The sequence below is a fragment of the Prunus avium genome, chromosome 8 (genome assembly GCF_965620075.1).
Source record: "Prunus avium chromosome 8, drPruAviu1.hap1.1, whole genome shotgun sequence".
Classification (NCBI taxonomy): Eukaryota; Viridiplantae; Streptophyta; class Magnoliopsida; order Rosales; family Rosaceae; genus Prunus; species Prunus avium.
In genome coordinates, this window is record NC_142291.1 from 7,302,226 (window position 1) to 7,315,353 (window position 13,128).

Below are 13,128 nucleotides of genomic sequence, written 5' to 3' on the forward strand. Positions count from 1 at the left end.
TCCAACCAGAAATAATAGCTCATCCTGAGGTCAGCATGACCAGCAACTTCAAGGGCTTACGAATTGGGCTTCCCTTAAGCAAATTAAGACTTTAAGCACTCAAACTTGAAGTTCAGAATGTCTTCTTTCCAGCCATATATCATTTGGGCCAATCCAAGGTCGGAGGAGGAAGTTAAGGCCAAAACAAATTGCTAACTCATTTTGCGCGCTGATAAAATCCATCCTGAGCATGGCTCTATGTTTGCTAGGTAACAGACTCCACAATTATCCAATGGGGCTGAATTTCGGATATGTTATAGTATACACCCATTGGAACAACGTTCATGAAGAATGTGGCCTCATCCGAGCTATGTAGGTTGCTGAAACAAAGCTTGCAATATGACCTACGAAACTGGGCTGGCAGGGGACTGTAGCCAAAATTGAGTTTGTCTTTAAGCTCTTCATCCATTCATCCAAATTAGGCCCTAACATGCATGGATTGCATCATTTACTATCCAAAGCCATCATTATTACCTAAAGCTCAATGAATTGAAAGATAAACACAAAAAGGATTAAAAGCACAAGTTTAACTCAAAAACATAACCAAATCATAAGCTAGAAGGGTACAAAATGATATACAATTATGAACCGATCATCTACAACTCAACGTTTTGAAAGTATAAACTCTTTTTTTGATAAGTATGTGAATAAGAAAATAACATTGAAAGAGTTTGTTGAACAATACAAGGTGGCTATACAAAATAGGCAGGAAAAAGAAGCTCAAACATATTTTAATACAAGGCATAAAGAACTTGTTTTGAAGTCTCCGTCACATTTTGAAAAACAAATGTCCATGATTTATACACATGAAGTTCTTAAGAAGTTTCAAGTCGAGGTTTTAGGAGTTTGAGGATGCTATGCTCTAAAAGAGACTGAAGACAACATGAGTAAGACTTATAAAGTTCAAGCCTTTGAGAAACAATATGAGTTCATGGTAGTTTGGGATGCAAGAAAAGATGAGATTTATTGTTTTTGTCACCTTTTTTAATATATGGGATTTCTTTGTAGACATGCTATTGTTGTCCTTCAATGTTTGAGAATTTTTAGCATCCCATCTCATTATATGTTGGAGTGGTGGACTAAAGATGTGAAGCTCATGTATACCACAAAGCATATCCCAAAAGACATTAAGTCCAAGAAACAACGTTATGATGAATTGTTTCAAGAAGCTACAAAGTTGAGTACAGAGGGGTCAATATCTCAAGAAAGTTTTGAAATTGCAATCTTGCAATGAAAGAAGCCTTGAAAAAATGTGCAATGACTATCAATCTTTCAAAGTTTCAGAAAAACTCTCATGTGAACTACGTGATATACAAGATGGTGTTGATGAGGATGTGCATAATAATATGCATGTTGTTTGTGCAGATAATCTCACGAGAGAATATCCACTTAAAGATCCTTCAGGGAAATCTAATGGTTGATGTGGAAATTGATGGGAGTGATTACTTAGCAGGCAAAGATAACCATAATGAGGTATTTATATTTATTTTTGATTGAAACGTATTTGTCAGCTCAATGTATGCCAAACGGTATTGCATTGTTTAGTATAGGCATCACTAACTGAAAATGATACAAGATCTTGATTGATGTACCCTTTTTGTTTTTGAACAAACAAATGACCATTTGCTACTTGAAAGAAATTAAGGTTTCTATTGCTAAAGACTTTTAACAATTTGAGATATAAATTTTAGGGTTGTCCATTATGCACTGCTTTTGTATTTTTTTGATAAAACTATGGCTGCTGTTGGAGAACGAGAGTTGGAAAGGGTTAATTTGGACCATGCTCCCCTGCCCACTAGTGAGGGTCCCTCTTGACCTAGTGTGCTACCCAAATGCCTCCACCACAGTCTAGTATGCCACCACCCTCCGAGCCATTTAGTTTCCCCTCTCACATTAATTCCTCCTATATGGATCCCAACCTTCTCGCTTTATGAGGTTAGAACTTTTAGTAGCTGCAACAGGGACATGCATCTTTGCACGCCTCCGTTAGTTCTATTTGGACACACCTCCACGTCCCAAGTCAACTTGGAGTTACTTCAAGAGTTGGTACTGATGTTGATATTGATTAGAGAGAGGATGATGATTCTAATGATGAGGAGTAGAGTTTGAGAGTGTTGTTGTCTTTTGAATGTTTGAATGTTTTAGTTTGCGAGTTTTTGTGGTTTATGTAAACTTTGAACATTTGTAAGACTTTATTGTATTTTGCTCATTGTACTTTGTGATATTTATTTGCTTTAGTACCTTTCATTTATGTTATATCATTACGCAGTGGCGGACCTGTGCAGGCGCAAGGAGGTGCACCTGCACCTCCGGTCGCCGGAAAAAGCCATTACAACTGCTGGAGTTGCACCTCTGCTTCAGACCATGGACACGCGCAAGCTGTTCGACGAAATGCTCAAACGAACTGGCGCTGCGCAGGTGGCTGTGTGCGCTGCGCGCGCGCTCTCTTTTTTTTTAACGAAGCCTAGCCAAAACGACGTCGTTTTGGACCAGGCTTTTTAAAAGACGCAACTTTTTTTTTTTTTTTACTAACCTGGCCAAAACGACGTCGTTTTGGACCAGGGTTTTAAAAAAAAAAACAGAAAGTTAAAAACAGGGAAGTTGCTGGGCCATTTTCGTGGGCTTTTCAAATTGGTTCTATAATTCCTAAGTTAATTAGGTTTTAATTGGGCTTCTATAATTCCTATTTTAATTGGGAGTTCTCTTTATTCAATTGGGTTTTGGAAATTCCTTATTTAAATGGGATTGGGAATTCTCTTTATAAAAGACCAACTTAACATCACCCAAATTCATCAAAACCTTACTTTGTTTTAATTGTACAGTTATGGAACGGTACTTTAAGAGAAAGTGTTTAAATCCTCCTTCAAATAATCCGGGTAGTTCAAATCCTCCTTCAAATAATCCGTCTAGTTCCAACCCTCCTTCAAATATTCTGGGTAGTTCAAATCCTCCTTCAAATAATCCGTCTAGTTCCAACCCTTCTTCAAATAATCCGGCTAGTTCCAACCCTCCTTCAAATAATCCGGCTAGTTCAAATAATCCGCCTAGTTCACATCCTCCCTTGAATAATTCGGGTAGTCCAAAACGATCGGAGGTCATTGAGTTGGATGAAATATTGGTTAATCTTCCTGCAGACCCTGGACTTAGACCTCCAATGACTTATTATAATCCCAATTTTCGAGAACAAATCCGAAGAGCCTATCTACAAAGGGGTCCTTGTCGGCCTAAAAGCCAAAATGACATGCCTCAAACACTTATGGGGGAGAGTAATCGACGTTTTCTTGTCAAATGGTTTGATTCATTTGTTTGGTTGGAGTACAGTAAAGAAAAAGATGCTGCATTTTGTCTTCATTGTTATCTTTTTAAATGCGACTTTGATAAACAAGGAAAGACTGGAAGCGATGTTTTCACTGAGAAAGGGTTTAAAAATTGGAGGAAGGGACCCGAGAATTTTAGGGACCATGTGGGACAAGTTGGAAGTCTTCACAATAAAGCTACACAACATTGTACGTATTTAATGAATCAGAAGCAACACGTTGAAACCATTGTGATCAAGCAGACAGACCAAGCTCGTATTAATTATCGCATTCTATTAACCGCCGCACTTGATTGCACTAGATATTTATTGCGACAAGGTCTTCCTTTTCGTGGCCATGATGAAAGCGAAACATCTAGCAATAAGGGTAATTATGTGGAGCTTTTGCAATTTCTTGCCGATCATGATGAGAAAGTTCGTGCCGTTGTGTTTGAGAACGCTCCAAGGAATCTCAAGTATATTGCTCCTAAAATTCAAAAAGAGCTTGTCAATTCTTGTGCCGTTGAAACCATTGATGCAATTATTAGTGATATGGACGATGCATTCTTTTCTATATTGGTAGATGAATCACGTGATGTTTCAATAAGAGAGCAAATGGCGGTGGTGTTGCGTTATGTGAACAAAAGAGGGCAAGTAATTGAAAGGTTTGTGGGTGTCCAATATGTCTCTGATACGACTAGTAGCAAATTGAAAGAAGCAATTGAGCAGTTGATTTCTTCAACAAATTTGAGTATGTCCAGGCTACGAGGACAGGGGTATGATGGTGCTAGTAATATGAGAGGTGAGCTCAATGGTCTTAAAACACAGATTTTGAGAGAATATCCTCAAGCATATTATGTCCATTGTTTTGCACATCAACTTCAACTAGCTCTTGTAGCCGTGGCAAAGGGAAATGAAAACATTGCTACTTTCTTCGCAACGGCTAGTAGTGTCGTTAATATTATTGGAGCATCGTGTAAGCGTCGTGATGCACTTAGAGAGCAACAACAAAAAGATATTATGAAAGCTCTTGAAATTGATGATCTTGAAACGGGGCAAGGATTAAATCAAGAGACTACTCTCAAACGTCCTTGTGATACACGTTGGAACTCACATTATGATACTTTACTTAGTATTAATACTATGTTTCATCCCGTGGTGAAGGTGCTTGAATGGATTGTTGATGATGTCAACCAAGATAATTTAGGTGAAGCAAATAGGTTGTTAAAAGAAATACAAACTATTGACTTTGTGTTTCACCTATATTTGATGAGATTTATATTGGGAGTCACAAATGATTTGTCAAAGGCATTACAAAAGAAAGATCAAGATATTGTGAATGCGTGATGTTGGTCCAAAGATGTAAGCAAAAGCTACAATCCGTGAGGGATGATGACTTTAATGATTTGCTTGGCGAAGTATCAAGATTTTGTGGCAACAATGATATTGACGTTCCTAACATGGATGATTTATTTGTACCACAAGGGAGATCACGACGTAAAGCTCAGAAAATCACAAACCACCATTATTATCGTGTGGATCTATTTCTTACTATCATTGATAAGCAACTAGTGGAATTGAATAATCGCTTTACAGAGGTAAATACTGAATTGCTCATTTGTATGGCATGTTTGAGTCCAGCTTATAATTTTGCAGCTTTTGACAAACAAAAAATACTTCGTTTTGCTAAATTTTACCCACAAGAATTTAATGACTGAGACCTCATGAAGCTTGAAGATCAACTTGGGCTTTATATTGTTGATATGCAGAGCAGCACAGAGTTTTCATCATTGAACGGAATTACTGATCTGGCCAAAAAATTGGTGAATACAGGAAGGAGTAGAATATACAACTATGTGTATTTACTTGTTACATTGGCTTTAGTTTTACCTGTTGCAACTGCTTCGGTTGAGAGAGCTTTTTCAGCTATGAATATTGTGAAAACACCATTGCGTAACAAAATGGGGAATCAATGGTTGAGTGATAGCTTGGTTGTTTACATTGAGAAAGATGTTTTTTCTTGTATTAGTAATGAAAATATAATGCGACGTTTTCATGATATGAAATCACGTCGGCAACAATTGTAGGTTAATTGTAATGTTATATTTTTAATTAATTATGAATAACATTAGTATTGTTTAAATGATAAGGATGTTTAGTTTTTTTTTTTTTTTTTTGGAGCTCTTAGCTTTTAAAAATTGCACCTCCGTTGAAAAATTCCTGGGTCCGCCGCTGTCATTACGTGTTCCTAAGTTTTAAACATTGAGGACTAGGGGTGGCATTTTAGATTGCAAAATTGCAAAATCGCAAAAACCAACCGAGATATTACCGCATTTGAACCGAACAAGTGGAAAAACAGACCGCAATTTGCAGTTTGAGGAATGGACCCGCAATTGCAGTTGGGGTGGCGGTTTGGAAAATACCAAGTTTGCGATTACCGAAAACCGCAAATAATTTTTAATTAATAATACAAATATATTTTTATAATTAATTGATAATTAATTGATAGTCATTAAATGAATCTAACGGCTACGATCAGACCTAATATAATAAGTGTCTCTCTCTCTCTCTCTCTCTCTCTCTCTCTCTCTCTCTCTCTCTCTCTCTCTCTCTCTCTCTCTCTCTAACAGGGAACGAGTTGGTGGCTTCTCGAAGGCTTACTAAGCTTATTGGAATCGTTGCTTCGCCTCGTTCAGTCGATTCCATGCTTCTCATTGTGATAGACTGCCTCCCACCACAGTTCGTCATGCTCGTTTAGTATCGGAAGAGAAAGCCATTTCTTTGAGCGAGAAGCAAAATTTGCCTTTCACTTCCAAGAGTGGCGAAATTATGGGTGACTTCTCCAAATTGAAATAGAAGCTGGAGAAACCGGGCGCTCATGGTGCCGGGAGGAGCGTTGTACGTGGAAAGCGAAAGCATGAGAAGAGTTGTAGTGTTGAGAAGAAAAAGCAAGCTGTTAAGGAAACAAAGAAGTTCATTCCCAAGGTAGCAGCAAGTGGTCCCCCTAGTACCAAAGGGAATGCTCTCTCGGAGCCCTTACCGCATCAGCAACCTGTGACTTCTGGCGGCAGCAAGCATGTCGGCGAGGTGCCTGAAGCTTTGCCTTCTCACAGTGAGTACAAACAATTGTCGCATATCCGTAACTCATGCCCATGTTGTTTCCACCCTTTTCCTTTACTCATTTTGAATTCGTTTCCTTTTTTTTTTTTTTTTTTTACAGGTACTCCCCAGATCAAAGGCAAAGGCAAGGCAACCCCAGCGATCCCGAAGCACCGGAGCATGAGCATACTTCAAACAAGGTTTGCTGATACCCGCAGAGGCAAAGGTGAAAGCTCGGGACCCAAGGTAGTGGTGACAGTTGATGATGATGATGGAAGTGACGAAGGCGATGCCGTAGAGACCGAAACTAGCACCCACGAACGAGAGAGCGTTCGCGGTGCAGGTGGCATGGACGAGGACCTTGATGACGATCAATATTACAGCCATGATGAAGGTGCATACATGGATCCCGACACTCGTTCGGAGGGGGCAGATGATTCAGATATGCCTCTCGGATTTGCTAGCGACCATGAGCGACACGTTAATGTTGAACCGGTGTCTGATACTTTCCCTACTTGTTTTATTTGTATATATGTGTTGCATGCTGCTTATTTTAACTCACAACTCATGCTCCGCTTTTCTTCTGCAGGTTGTCCCTACCGTTGAGGACACGGCAGGCAGTTCACCAGAGGCTGTACCTAGCCTTCCTACTGCTATTACTGACACCACGTAGGTTGCTGGTGAGGTATCTATTGCTTGCTTTCCACCTTCTGTCTTTCAGTTTCGCCTTGTCTCGTGCGTTCTGTCATTTTGATTTGTTTCCCTCGCTGCGATTTTTTTCTTCTTAGATTGAGAGTGCTTCACAAGGTGTGGAGGATACACTTCCTACTCCTCCTCTTCTTGGGACATCCGATGCGGGTGCAGACACTGTTCTGCATCTTCCAACAATGCCACCCCGTAGTGAGATTATTGACGGCGGTTGTTAACTTGGTAATGCTTCTACCGAGGGTGCTCCTGTGGGGCATTTATTAGAGAAAAGCTTGTGCTGGCAGGATTGGGAAAATTCTTTCATTGCGTTCAAAGCCTTCTTCAATGATGGTGTCAAAATTCTTCGATGGTGGTGTCAAAATTCTTCGATCTATCGACAAGCTGCTTCCACTTTGTTATAGATTTGATGGCTATGCAACGTTCCAAGGTGCTTTTGTATATCCGAAAACGGTTGAAGTTTTGAGAAAATTCATGGATAGGTATGGAGGCTTCATGGAGGCTACGGGTATCAGCTCCTCTTTCTCCAGGAGTGTTGCCTTCCGAGCTCTTGGCTTGGTACTTCATGGGATGGACACCATGCAGCTTATGGATATCACAGATCACATGCTCCTTTGTTGGCGGGATGCAATCTGTGAGGCCATGACTCTGGGGTTTCATGTGGATTTTCTTCTTAACTTAGTGAGGAACCTAGCATGCGCTGTGGTTGGAGCACGGGCCATCCATAGCATGAGATCATTGACTAGCTTTGACAAGGTGAAAACTGAAGCCGACGTGCTGCACCTTAAGCAATGGGAATTGGAGGACAAGCGCCGGGAATTGCCTGCCCTTCTTTTTGCTAAAGGCGTTTCTGTCGATAATGCTAAATGCGTGGCGGAGGCAGCAGCCAGGTCATCTCTTAAGGCTTCCTCCGTTCTCTTTGGACATTATTCATAATTTCTTGGTACGTAATACTTCTGATTTTCCATTTCTTTGTCTTTCTTCTCGTCGTCATCTCGTTTCCTTTATTGTTGGGCTACCTCTTCTAGCACCATTTGGTCTTGACACATGCCCTTATTTTATTTTACAAGTTGTTTTCTTTGGCTTGGGGTCAATTGGCTTGGCGCGTAGTTTCCATCTCTCTCGAACCATAGGATGTACTAATCTTTAGCATGTGTAGCTTTATTTTTTGCTATGGCTGTATATTTTTCGGATACTCTAACGACTATGTCGTTATGCCTTTGTAATGTAATACTGAACCGCTGAAACTTGTATTAATTTTTGAATGCTTGAGGCATGTTGTAATCCGCATGTCTTATATATATATTGCTCGGTTGGCAAAATTCGTTCTTGTGAATTGCTTGAAATTTTCTGATAGGTTGGATAGCCTTAAAAACAAGGTACATGCTGCCAAAATTTTGGTAGGATCTTTAAGCAAAATCTTTGATGCATTGCTCTTCAAAATTTTTTTGCAAGACTTGTATAATATATATAAGTTATATTTTTCTTAATGGCTAAAAATCGTCACTTAAATGTCAAAAAATATATTTGTTGATACTTACGAAGCAACAAAAAAAGTACTATCTGACGGTTTTTAAATGATCCGTGATGGATTTTATGTGTTGAGAAATATTATTCCTTGACGAATAATAAGTGTCATGAATCACAATACCCTTTCCTAACACTGGTATTGCTGACACTTTCCAAATCGTCAACTAATGGCTATAGTGTTAATGGCATCGTTCTAGCATGATATGTTTGAAACCTTTTATGCACTTGCCATGTGGTGCATAATTCTCCAATTGAAGGATTCGTATGATCCAAAGGATTGTATCAAGCATGAATTAAACTTGTATAACCATATAGTGTGAGCTTTTGAGCCTTGTGCTTCAATTCATGAGTGTTATGCACATACTCTTATTTTCTTGTCATCTAAGTTGTTGTTTGATCTCATTATTCATTGATTTACTTGTGCACTTAAAAATCAATCACTCTTATGCAATTTGATTACATGATATCTAGGAAATGATATTAAGTCCCTTTTTGGATCATTTGTGCCTTTTCAAGTTAAACCTTGTACATGCTTAAACATGATTTTCCCTTGTTAACCACTTTGAGCATACATGTAAGCCTTTTCTTTCAATTTACCAATTATATTTCCTCACCTTAGCCTGAAAAACAATAATTTACATTTCTAGGGAACTCATGAGCGTTAATTTGGATGTGTTTTTCATGCTAAGTTTGGGAAGCGGTGTTACATATTGTGTAAATAAAAAAGATTTTTAAAAAAAATGAGAAAATTCATTCAATTTGTGAAAGAAAAGAGTAACGTTGTGGTTAGTTGTTGTTTCATTGAAATTTCATATTTGAGTTTTCTTTATTGGCCCTAAAAGTAAATTGGTGGTTGTTCAATTGGACAAAAGGAGTGTGAATCAATATAAATGAGGTGTAAGGCTTTATGGTCTACTTGATCATAGAAAAAAAAAAAACCTAAGCTTGATGATTCTAAGTCTTGTGATTTGTTCCTATATGCTCTTTGAGTTCCTGGGATAATTTTTTTTTTTATCAAATATAAACTTCATTAGATAAACTTCAACGGTACAGTCAAAGACATCAATAAGATATTTAAAATACCAATCCCAAGAGGACAACAAACTAACATACTAAAAGCAAAACTAAAGCGGACAAAAGTTGCACTAAAACTACTAGTCCACATCACCACAATTTGCCATAAGCCCAAACAAAGCCCACAAACTCAACATAACCAAAACCCTAAATCAACCAATGAGCCTAAACGAACCCTATCACCGCCACATAAAAAAGTGTCGTCGTGGCCACACCCACCACCGCATCCATAACATATATGGGGAAAATATGATTTCTAGTGATCTACATGCGCATAAGAGCGAACAAATAAACGAAAACAACAACTTTGCTAAATAACAATTGGGTGATTTGCAGCAACCTCCATCAAAGACGATGTAGAATCAAATTTAAAGAACATGAGTGGCATTAGGGAGCGGGTTTTGGGTGTGGGATTTGATTGAGAACATAGACTAAAAGGGGTAATGGGGAACTTCAATCTAACCATGACTTAGAAGAAACTACCATAAGGGGCTTTTTATTTAAAACGCCCCAGTGGACTTATTCACTAACCTAAAAAGAAACGACGAGAAGAGAGAAAGGGGAGGAGGGGCAATGACACTTCTTCCTCCTCCCCCCTCTATGGAATTTTCCTTTGGGACTCATTGAGGGAGAGAGCGGCTAAGGTTTGGGAGTTCCTTGGACTTTGTATTATCCATACATTTCATTTCTTACTCACCTTACACCATTGGCCCCATTACAATCTATGCTAAACACCTAAATGGATCCTAAATATCATATGGTTGAATTGTTCTTATCTTTCTATTTTTAAGTGTTTGGCATCATTCTTGAGATCATATTTATGCATGTTCTTCATTTTATTATTGCTAGTTAAGTCCTTTATGGGTTAACTCTATTCTCATGTTTATAATGGAGTGATGCATTTTAACCCTCTTTTAAGTGATTCATTCATGAGAGTACAACTTTGTGAAATTTGAAGTTGACTTTGTGTTTGGTTTGATTTTCGAAGTTGTGAGGAAACTTAGATTGGGGAATGAGTTGCAATTGGCTATCACACTACTACACCTTGAGCATGTTGTGTTTTGAGCTTTCCCGCCTTGTGAATGATGTCTAAAAATTGAATTTTTATTGTGAAAACTTTTAAGTCATGTGCATCAGTCGCCCTCTCCTCAGAAAATGTTTGGAAAGATTGTTTTAAGTTTTGTTTTGCTTGAGGACTAGCAAAAGATAAGTTTGGGAAGTTTGTTGGGTTTATTTTTGTACATGGTTTATCATGTTATTCACCCAATGTTTTGAGTTAGCTCTTCGATTAAAATATTAATAAAAAAATATTCCATAGACTTAGAAACCTAAGTAGGAGGTAGCAGACCCAATTATTGTTCCAACATGAAGAGGGCAATGTCATGGAATGATGAGGAGAATGATTAATCACAATCACAGAAAAACCGATGATGGAGTTAGCAAAAGAAAGCTGGGCAAGGCTAACCCTCCAAGAAAAAGCATCACAAGTGGAATTTGGGAAGCGAAATAGCAAAGCTGTGGACTTTGATGCATCAAGGCCCTCTCTGTCTATGGTGAAAGCAAGGATTGGAGCTTTTGGTGAAGGAAAGTTGTTCCCAAAGTTCTTACCATTCTTACAATCAGAATTATGCACCCAATTCAAAATTGAGCTCCTTAGAAGGAAACATCCATGAATAATGAACTCTAATGGGGACTTTTACTTTCATTAAGTTGGGTCCTTTGAGAATGAACATAGGAAGCTTCTTTGTTGCGACCATTTGAACAATGATAGTGCAAAAGTAACAAGATGATGATGCCTTTGGTCCAATTGGGACTCAATCTAACCTTAGCAAGATTCTGTTTCTCACCATGCCATAGGCACAACCTAGATTCCATTCCTTAATTATCCCGTCATTCATTATTGCTATTTATTGTATTTTAATTCATTTTAATGCACAAAATGTAGGTTAAGTTGATGGGGGTGGGTTCAGATTTGGGGGAGGAAGAGACAAACATAAGACATAGATGCCCAATTTTTATTTGTCAATGCCCTAAAGAGATGCCCATAATGGTTTGCTCGTTAGTGCACTCGTCAGATGCCCAATATGAGTTAGGTGGGGTTGGGATTGGAGTGGTGGTGGTGAGTGGTAGGGTTCGTCATCGGGCCAAGTCGGCCTTAAATTTTTGGGCTTATGTCGGACCTTGTCGGGCTTTTTTATTTTTGGGGCGAGCTGGGTCGGACCAAGGTTTGAAAGGGATCGGCCCGAGCCCGCCCATTGCCTTTTTTGTTTTTGCCTTACCTTATTTCCATTCCAAAAATTTAAGTAAATGTCTTGTCTTTTTACTTTAATTTATTTTTATATTACTCCATTTAGTGCCCGTTTAGTATTGCTTATTTGGGGTAATAAGTTATTTTAAAAAAAAATTGGGAAGCCCAGCCAGTTTGATAAACTATGTTGTGAGAGAAAGCTATAAGGGAATTGGAGATGCTTTCATTTTCTGATTATGTTGGAATCAGTTTCGAAGAGGTGCTAGGTTTAATGACGTTTACAAACTTCCGAAAATAACCCAATCTATTTTCACGCAATCTCTTCTCATCGTGCATCTTCTCCTTCACATCCCTTTGCTTCTTCACGCCATCTCTTTCACAAAGTTCTCCTTCTCTTGAATCTCTTCTATTCTTCCTTTTATTTTTTCTTGTTGAATCAATTGAAGCACACTCCTGAAAAGCCACAAGACTTAGGTAAGAGGCATATTATGTTTATTTCACCACAACTGAAAATGTTGCAAGTGGATCTTGAAAATTGTCAGCATTGATGTACAACAAGAAGATGGTCCTATAGCACAAGAAATGGAGGCATTGAGAAATCATATAACTTCAAGTTTAATGAGTTCATCAACTTAGAAATGTATATGATTGCTTGTTTATGACTAGTTTAATTTTTGTTATGACCATATTAGTGACAAAATATTTATTTTTAATTGAATATTGGATTTAACTTGAAACATTTGTTTAGAGCATTTGGATACAAATATATAATTTTCAACATAATACTTTATTTATTTTATAATTAAAATAATTTTTAGGGGGTGATGGAAACATATTTAATACAAATAAATAAATAAATAAATATATAAAGTGCTTTCCCTTTTATTAAACACTTGAACAGAAAAGCTATTTCAACATAATGCCCTTTCTAGCCATTATACACAGCCCATAGCACTTTCACAAAAAAATAAAAATAAATAAATTACAAAACAATTAGAAACTGATTATTGTACCAACAACCCTTTTAACAAAAAGTTTAACAAACGCCAAACTGCTTTCTCTCACAGGAAATCTACTAGCTATTATTTTCACGGCACATCAATCCCAAACTGGCCCTTACTTAAGTTTACAATGTAAA

At 38.0% G+C, this 13,128-nt stretch overlaps 1 pseudogene; it reads left to right on the top strand.

Moving 5' to 3' along the window:
- The first annotated feature begins 2,863 nt into the window (after nt 1–2,863).
- Nucleotides 2,864–5,454, top strand: LOC110774102 (uncharacterized; annotated as a pseudogene).
- The last annotated feature ends 7,674 nt before the right edge of the window (nt 5,455–13,128 follow it).